Source organism: Jatropha curcas, chromosome 5 (assembly GCF_041381405.1).
Source record: "Jatropha curcas cultivar XTBG-Jc1 chromosome 5, XTBG_Jcur_1.0, whole genome shotgun sequence".
Taxonomy (NCBI): domain Eukaryota; kingdom Viridiplantae; phylum Streptophyta; class Magnoliopsida; order Malpighiales; family Euphorbiaceae; genus Jatropha; species Jatropha curcas.
Window position 1 is genome coordinate 16,988,453 of NC_143155.1, and position 9,856 is coordinate 16,998,308.

At 25.6% G+C, this 9,856-nt stretch overlaps 1 pseudogene; it reads right to left on the reverse strand.

The window, feature by feature from the left end:
• Positions 1-7,897: 7,897 nt before the first annotated feature.
• LOC149496295 (small nucleolar RNA R71) lies at positions 7,898-7,968 on the reverse strand (annotated as a pseudogene).
• Positions 7,969-9,856: the final 1,888 nt, after the last annotated feature.

Here is a 9,856-nt window from a genome sequence, read left to right on the forward strand (position 1 = left end):
ACAAAATAAAAAATATGTTTTTTATAATATTATTTTTTTTAAGATACTTTTTCAAAAATAAATTTTGAAATAGAATATACATAATTAAGCTTTTTAAAATTTTAAATTTTTTACTTTTTAAAATTTACTTTTAAATAAAATGAATATTTGTATGCGTGAGATCACGAGTAGTTGAAAATTTTGATTTTAAAAATACATATAATATTTTATTATTATATCTATATATCTACATGTATTGAAATATATTTATTAGATGATATTGTAGAATTGTACATATATAATTTAGACAAATAATGATATAAATTGAACTGAAGTGTATGTATATATACACATTGCTGTTTTACTAATTAACTATTATATTCACATTAATCTCATATGAAATTTTGTTTTAATATTATAAAATCTAAATAATGTAAGAAAAATTATAATCAATATTTAATATTAAAAAATAAAATAAGCATAAATAATAAGTAAAAGTGAGAAATGATATAAAAATTAAACGAGTACGAATATCGAGTATAGTCAACGTGCAATACACTTAATAAAAAGACTAGTCGATACTATATAAAAAAGTGGAAATGAAGATGGGGAATAATATGATTTCCTATATTATATTTGTAAAAATTTAAGATACTCTAAAATAATCTTAGTTATAGCCAATTAAAAAATTTTAACATAAATAAAAAATTAAATATATATAATATCTTTATAATTTGATTGGATTTTTTTTTACTTTTTTTTAATAGATAATACATATAGATAGTTAAATATTTGAAATTTTAAAATTTTATTATTATTATCTTATTATGTCTACTTATATTTTATTTCATTATATTATTATATAAATTATTAATAATAATTAAATTATTTTAATAATTTATTTTTATTATTTTTATTTTTATTTATCATTATTGTAATTTATCTTCAACATTATTATTTTTAAATGAATATGTATAAATATGAGGCATTTGAAAATTTTATTTTTTTTGAATTTATTTTAAATAAATATCTCTAGATAATTAAGATTTTGATTTACAAAGGGTTTGGTTAAATTTCTTTAATTACAAATTGCATTCTAATTTAGTCGGCAAAAGAATAAGATAAAAGTAATTTAATTTTGTTTGATATATTAATTTTTTATTTAAATCTAAATTCTATTGGATAAACTAAAACCCTATATTACATGCTAAATAAGTTACATATTAAATATGGTAAGAATCTATAAACTTTAGAGATTTTAATTTTATTGGTTAAAAAATAAAGATAATTTAATTTTGATTGATCGTATATATTAAATATGAAAAAAAAATATAATATGTATAATTATTATTTTTTTTGGTTGATTTGTTATTTTCTTAATACATCTGAACCTGAATAGAACAATAACAAGAAAATATATTTCTCAACATGCATACTGCATTAGTAACAGATATGTTTTTCATTCGTTAAATGGAAAATTCATTAAGTTACATGCTTTTTAGTTTTTTTTTTTTAACTAATGTGATAATAAAAATTTATTATTTCAATTGACAAAATATGGAAGTTAATATTGATCTTTCATATTTTAGTAATACCAACAATTTATGATATTATATTATACACAAAAAAATTAAGTTAATTAAATTTAAATTATTATAAAAAATTTAAATTACTTGATAAATAATTTTATTTTCATGAAAATTTGGTTGTCAAATTATTATAATATTTGTAAATATGTTCTTTCCTTATTTAATTATTGAATTTTTTATTTTATTGTTTCATAACATATTCTTTTTCTATTTTTCTATTTTGTTAATGCTCTTAGATTTTAATAATATAAATCGTTCATGATATTATAATTTATAATAAAAATAATAGAAAATTATATATGAAAATTAAATTACATTTACTTGTAATATATAAAAAATGAACGAGTACAAACAACATGCAATACATGAATGAGAAAATTTTTATACAATAAAAACCTGAATTTAAGTTTTTCATAGCATTATTAATTTTATAGTAATGTAACTTATCAAATTAAACTATGAATAAAGTTCAATTTAATTACTAAACTTGTTTAGTGGGATCAAAAATATCAGATTTGATCTTTTGGGCTAATTTAATCCTTAAACTTGTTTAAAATAATTAAAAAGATCATATTTAATATTTTTGATTAATTTAATTCTTGAACTTATTTAAAATGATTAAAAAGATCAGATTTGACATTTTGAGTTAAATTTATTCTTTGATTCAATGTGCTTACAGTATGAGAATCATTGTGTAAACATTTATTAAAACTATAGTTGAGATCAAACTGAATAATTTATTAAAAAATAAATTAAATATAGAATATAGGAAAATAATATATTACGTATATTGTATCTCTCTTTACCTTGATTGATATTTTCAATTTATAAATATGTATTAATTTGAACATTTTAAAATTTATTTTTATTATTGGATTATTGCATATGAAATCTATGCATTTTTCATGTGAATAAATTAAAGTTATAATTCATGTTTATAAATTTATAAATTAAAAGAAATTACATTTTAAATTTTTATTGATAAGTGTTGGAAAAGTTTGGTTTGAGTGTTTTTAGTGCATGACAAAAAAAAGATATAAAGTCAATCATGTTAAATTGAATCAATTCATTAATTTGTAAAACTCAAAATAATTTCAAGGGTTAAATTGGCCTAAAAAGTGAAATCGAATTTTTTTAATCATTTTTTTTAAGTTCAAAGCTAAATTAGCCTAAAAGATTAAATTTAATTTTCTTTATCCTGCTAACAAGTTTTAGGTTAAATTGACATTTATTCTAATAAACTAATTCTATTATAGTATTAGTTAAATATATTTTTTGAAATGAGTTAAGTGTATTTAACCTAAGCAAGTTTGAAAAAAAATCAGATTTCTTCAAACTAAGTGAAAAGGTCTGATTTTCAAAATATCGGAACATGTTCGAAAAAATTAATTATTTTAATAGCTATTATCTGTTATAGTAGTTATCAGTTATTTTACTAGCGTTTTAATAAATGTGAATCCACTTACTCAAATTCTAAATACTAATGTAAACGATATGCCACGAACATTTTACATAATAAATATAGTGTCAAGACTAGTTAAAACACTAGAAGCTCATGACTTTAGTGTCACACAGGTTTTCAAATTTTGAAGAGTGATTTTAAGGAGTTTGACATGAGTAGAATACTTTTTCCCCAATATTTATTTGTCGCTATTCATATTCATATCGAACAATTTCAACTAAATCTTTCAATTTCTTATTTTACTGTGTTCCACTCTATTTATTCCTCTATCCGTAGAGTACATTGAATGTACGGAAATGGCTATAACAGAGTTTCTCTTATTCCTATTAACAGCTATTCTAGGAGGAATGTTTTTATGTGGTGCTAATGATTTAATAACTATTTTTGTAGCTCCAGAATAATTCAGTTTATGCTCCTACTTATTATCTGGATATACCAAAAAAGTGTACGGTCTATGATTGATTTTTAAAATTATAATTAGATAAAATAAAAATTTAACTTTTTACATCATAATTTATTAATATTTAAATATAACAAACACGCATACCAAGGCATAATCTAATGGTAATTGAAACTACGACCCGGCAATAGATCTAAGTTCGAATCTCCTCTCTCTCGATACTCTAAAAAAACAAAATAACAAACATGTTTCACTTAAAATAATTTAACAATAATTCTAATGAGTACTTATTCTAATCAATAATGGCAAATGAGAACATTTTTAGTTGCAAAATTATTCAAGATTATTGAACTGTAACTAAAAGGTTAAGAAATTAAATTTTAATATATATTTCATTTTAAAAAACTTTTCAAGTGATAAAGAAAAATGAAGCATGAAAATGAGAAGTGAAAAAGTTGCTAGCTTACCTCATGATAGGAGTTTGTTACGGGCGTCGCAAGTTCTCTTTTTTAAGACGAGTCACTTTAATATGTGAGAGAAAGAATTGCATCCACATGTGAGGCTATAATTACCTATGAATGAGTTAAGAAAGAATAATTATGTCTGATTTGATTTTTTTTTTTTAATCTCTACAAGAATATTTAAGTAGGAGATATTGTGTTTTACAATATCTTAAATTATAAAATTTTAACTAATTTAATAATTACGTCTAATCCTTAATCCAGAATAATTATACGATTAAAATAATGAATCTGTTCGGTAAAATTAGTTATTTAGATATATGTCGTTTTAGTAGCATTTTAGCTATTAGCTATTTGAGTAATTTTTTATAAAACGCTAAAAACTGAAGATTGCATGTGTTAACTTTTTATAAAACACTACTTTAATTTCTAAAAGCTAATTCAAATGCTATGTTACCGAACATTATAAAAATAGCTAAAATATTAAAAGCTACTTAAAAAGTTATTGCAGAATACTGTCAATATATGTTTAAAGGCAGTGTTTTAAGAATCAGATTGAGTATGCACTTATTTGGTAATTAAGTTGCAGTTTATACTGTGTCAGCTTAGTTCAACTGATTTTTTTTTCATTTTTTATTTTTTATAATTATTTATGAAAATTAAAATAATCTCGTAAATAATTTCTTGAAAAACATAATAATATAATTATTTTAATACAAAATTGATTGTCAAATCATTCATCACCAAGTATTAATAATAACTACAAGTTTTATATGTCCACACAATAATAATAACAATAATAATATCAAATATTTAAATAAAAAATAGGGTGATGATATATACCACAACATGAGCCCCTCAAACAAGGGCAAAATAGTAGTTTTAAATTTTTATATTTTAATAAAAAATTAATTAGTTAACTGAATAATTTTGTCCTCCATTATTTTTCTTTTAAAAGATGAAAAAATTAATGGTATATTAAAAGTTCAATGTATTATTAATCTCCAATTCATTTAAATTTATTCCACTTTTTCTCTCTCTTCTATATCTGTCCCTCCATTATCATCTTCTTCTTCATTCTCTTCAAATTCTCCAATTTACGTAAGCCTCAAATTGATAAATATTTTTCATAAAAATTATTTTTTATTATTTGTTCATTTTATGATCGATCAATCACTACATATAGTTTAAACTGTTATTACGGAGAGAGGGTGACGAAGTTCGCTCACTAGCCCTACTCTCCTTTGTTTTTTTATATATATTTTATACAACTCCAGTTGATCTGAGTTGTTATTCAAAAAGTTAATGTTCCTCTTTTTTTTTTTTTTTTTTTTAATAACAAATTAAAAATAACTTTTTGAAATTTGATGATTATAAAATTGATAAATGAAGTACAAATGGATTGGCTATATCTTCATTATGTTGCATTTGATCACATATTTGAAAGTTCCAGCTAATGGGCTATCACATTTTTTCTTCCAAAACTTCATAACAATTGAAATAAAAAACCAAAAATTATAATAAAATTATCTGAATTTTTCTTAAAAAATGCATTTTAATTAAGTGTGGTCAATTTTTCTATATTTAATTACTAATTTACAAAAAATATTAATTAATTCATATAAAAATAATTGAAAAAACTGTACTTTGATTATAAAATAAAAAAAATACATATTAATACATAAATCATCATATTTTGATTTAAGTTAAATTAATTTTGGAATTGATTTAATTACTTGATTAATTTTTTTTTGGATTATTTATGTTTTTAATTATGTTTCCTTGATCCTTGAACAGCTTGATTTGAAGGGTTCTTAGCGGGAAATAACTAAAATTTGTATCAAAGAAGGTTGGAGCTGAAATTTCGAGTTAAAAGCTCAATACGGCCAAGACAGTAAAGCACACTGCTTGGCCGTGTCAAACGCCACGACTGTGTTACCAAGAAAGCTAAAAATTCAAAGTGTGCCGAATTTAATTATTTAGCCCGTATAGATTTAACGCCTGGACGTGGCTTGTGCATGGATGCAATAGAAAGAAAGACACAGGGAACGGGAGCTACATGGGAAATAATAGAAGACCTACCTTGTTTGAGTTCCTGCCCTATTTGGTCAAAGAAAACTTCTAATTGGGAAGAAATACAACACAAATCAGTTTCATACTCAAATAATATTTCTTCCTAATTATGCCAGCTTGTTTCCTACTCGGATTCAAAGACACCCTACGAAGTCTATATAAAGAGAGATCACTTTAGCAAGTAAAGGATTGAATCTTGGATCTTAGATTTTTGTTCTACTCTTTTCTTAATTTTCTTTCTTTTAAGACTTGAGCAATCAAGTTTGTGTAAAGAATCAAGAAAGCTATCCACGTTATTTATTGAGTAGTTTTTATCTCTAAGCTCTTAATCTTATTTTTACCTTTCATTATATTGATTATGAAATTATTTTCAAGTTTAATTGAGTTTTATTTAATTACTATATCGAATTAAACTCTCATACTAAAGATTTGATGTAGTTTAATTTCTATTTCAATTTATAATATTAGATTTGCTTTTTTTTATTCAAAGTATAATTTATTATTGAACTTAATACTTCCAGACAGAGTTTCTCCTCTAGATTGATTTATTTCATTTATTACCATCAGGAGAAGGGTTTTTGATGTGAAAAAGGTAATTAATTAAATGAGAATAATAACTTGATGCGGAAGGGTTTTTGATGAATAAATGATTTATTTCATTTATTACCATCGGGAGAAGGGTTTTTGATGTGAAAAAGGTAATCAATTAAATGAGAATAATAACTTGATGCGGAAGCTATATGATTTGACTCATAGGGGGTTTTCATAAGTTAACGACCTTAGATTATGAATTCATAAACAAACCATAAAACTTAATGATTTAATTCATGTTTGATTGTGCTATTGGAAAATAAGTAATTAAACCAGGTTAAAATAGCTAACAATACATCGGGAGAGCTTGTTAGTGATTTTAGGGTTGTTTCTCCTTTTTGAATAATTAAAATTGATTATCAAACTAATAAAATAAATTGGATAGAATTAAATGAAGTCATAATCCCTAATAGCTTTTAATCCTTGATTTCTTTTCAACAATTACTTGCTTGAGTTCTTTTTCATCACTTTATTTTATTTATTTTATTTTCATAATTATTTTCCTTATTGTCATTTAAATAATAATAGGTTAACACAATTTTGGTATTTGGTATACAATCCTTGTGGAAATGATATTCTGCTCATTCTTTATTACTTGTTGCGATTTCGTACACTTGCGAAAAAGCCTATCAAGTTTTTGGCTCTATTGCCGGGGATTGGGGTTACCAATATCAATGCTAATTATCCTATTATTAATTTAGACGTTTATTTTTCTTGTTAGTTTTACTTTTTCTATTAAGTATTTCAGGTGTTTATGTAAAGAAGATCTTATAGAACTAAACCTTTAATCTTTGGTCCAGAAATTGAAAAGAATTGTCATAGGAACAACGCTGCTAGGAGAGTACGAGAGAGCGAACAAGAGCAACAAGCAGATATGGCTGATGATTTAGAAACAGGGGACGTACCTCTACCAGGAGGGTAGCAGATTATGCCACCATGACCTAACAATAACAATCGAAGACCTCAACTTCCTATTTGCACCTTGCGAGATTACACAACTTCCTCTCTTAATGGAGCCACTTCAAGTATTACCAAGCCTAGGGTGGAAGCTAACAATTTTGAGATCAAACCTACGATCATTCAAATACTTTCCACCTCAATTCAATATGGAGGCTTGCCCAGTGAAGATCTTAGTGCCCATATCACAAATTTTCTAGAGATTTGCGATACATTTAAGCAAAACGGAGTTCTGAGGATGCCATAACATTGAGACTGTTTCCTTTCACTCTAAGGGATAAAAGCACGGTCTTGGTTACAATCATGCGCTGCTGGAAGTTTTACTACATGGGAGGAATTAGCCTAAAATTTTTTGGCGAAATTCTTTCCATCTTCAAAGACCACAAAGCTTCGCAATGAGCATGAAGCTTGGGAGAGATTCAATGACCTATTGAGAAAGTGTCCACATCATAGCTTACCCAAGTGGTTATAGGTACAAACTTTTTCTAATGCATTGTCTCTTAACATAAAGATTACTTTAGATGCAGTTGTTGATGGATCTTTTGAAAGAAAGGGAATTGATGAGGCATACGAGTTGATAGAAGAGATGGCGAGCAATAGCCACTATCAAAACAACTCTAAAAGGAAGAAGCCTACATGAGTTTATGAGATTGATGCCATCATCGCACTTAATGCCAATGTGGATAATATGGTAAGGAAGTTGGATTTTTGGACTACTAACTCTGTTAATTCTATTGTACAAACATGTGACAGATGTAATGGGCAACCTGGATTTGGGAAGTACATGTTGGATACTTTAAATCCATAAACTTTGGAGCAAGTCAATTATATGATGAATTAAGAAAGGAAGAATTATCCATATTCTAACTCTTATGATAACAGGTTGAGGAATCATCTTAATCTTTCTTATGGGAATCCAAACAACGCCTTGAATTCACCACCAAGTTTTTCTTCTTAAGAAAAGAAGACTCATGATGATCTTCTTATTGCTCTCTCTAAATCTCACATGGATTTCATGAATGAAACTCGGGAAAATCACAAAGTCCAACAAGCTGCGATAAGGAACTTGGAGATTCAATTCGGGCAGTTTGCTAAAATTATGGCTTTTAGACCTCAAGATATGTTACCTAGTAACACTAAGAAAAATCCCAAAGAACAGGTACAAGCTATCATTTTAAGGAATGACAAACAATTGGAGGATCCACCCAGGAAAGATGAAGAAAATAAAGAACAAAAAAAGATTCCCATCATTGATCTTGAAGAGAAAGAGGAACTAAAGCCTTATGTTCCACCTGTTTCTTTTCCACAAAGGCTCAAGAAATCACAAGATGATAAGAGTTTCCTTAAGTTTCTTGATGTTTTCCAAAAGTTTCAAATAAACATCCCTTTGCTAAAGTCCTTGCTCAAATGCCTAGTTATGCAAAATTCTTGAAGGAGAACCTAAGCAAGAAAAGGAAGATCGATAATCAAGGAACGGTAATGTTAACGGAGGAGTGTATTGCAATCATTCAAAACAAACTGCCTCCAAAGTTAAAAGATCCAGGAAGTTTTTCCATCCCATGTAATATTAGAAATCTTGATTTTGAAGAAGCTTTAGCTGATTTAGGTGCAAGCATTAATCTTATGTCTTATGAAGTTTTTAAGATGCTAGGGATGGGAGAGCTAAAACGAACAAGAATGTCTTTACAATTGGTGTATCGATCGATCAAATATCCAAAGGGAATTGTAAAAGACATGCTCTTCAAGATAGATAAATTTATTTTTCCTGTTGATTTTGTTATCCTTAATATTGATAAAGATAGAGAAAGATCCCTAATCCTTGGAAGACCTTTCCTTACAACTGCAAGAGCGTTGATTGATGTTTATGAAGGTAGGTTAACTTTAAGGGTAGAAAGATGTAGAAAGCGAGAGGTCTCGAGTTTGAGTCTTCTCCACCATAAAGTTATCACCAATTTAGTGAATGTTATTCAAAGGGAAGGGTTGCCTCTGCTGTGTAGCTCGCAATGTTATTTCGCCCTATTGGGCTTCCATGTATAAAAAAAATTTAAAATATTAAATTAGTAAATAATTATTCTTTTGGAATATGGATAAATTTTTTTCTTGAATTTGAGTATACTAAAGTTCTTCTTACAAGAAAAATTTTGGATTTTTTTTTGACAATTTTCAGTTTTTTATTTTGAACTTCTACATCAATTAGTTAAATTATTAACGAAAAAAATATAAACAAATAATAAAGATGAAAACAGAGAAAATAAAATATAAGTACCGAATTTCATCGGATCAAAGCTAATTTTCTTATATATATATATATATCTTTAATGTTATAATTATTAGAACTTCCAAT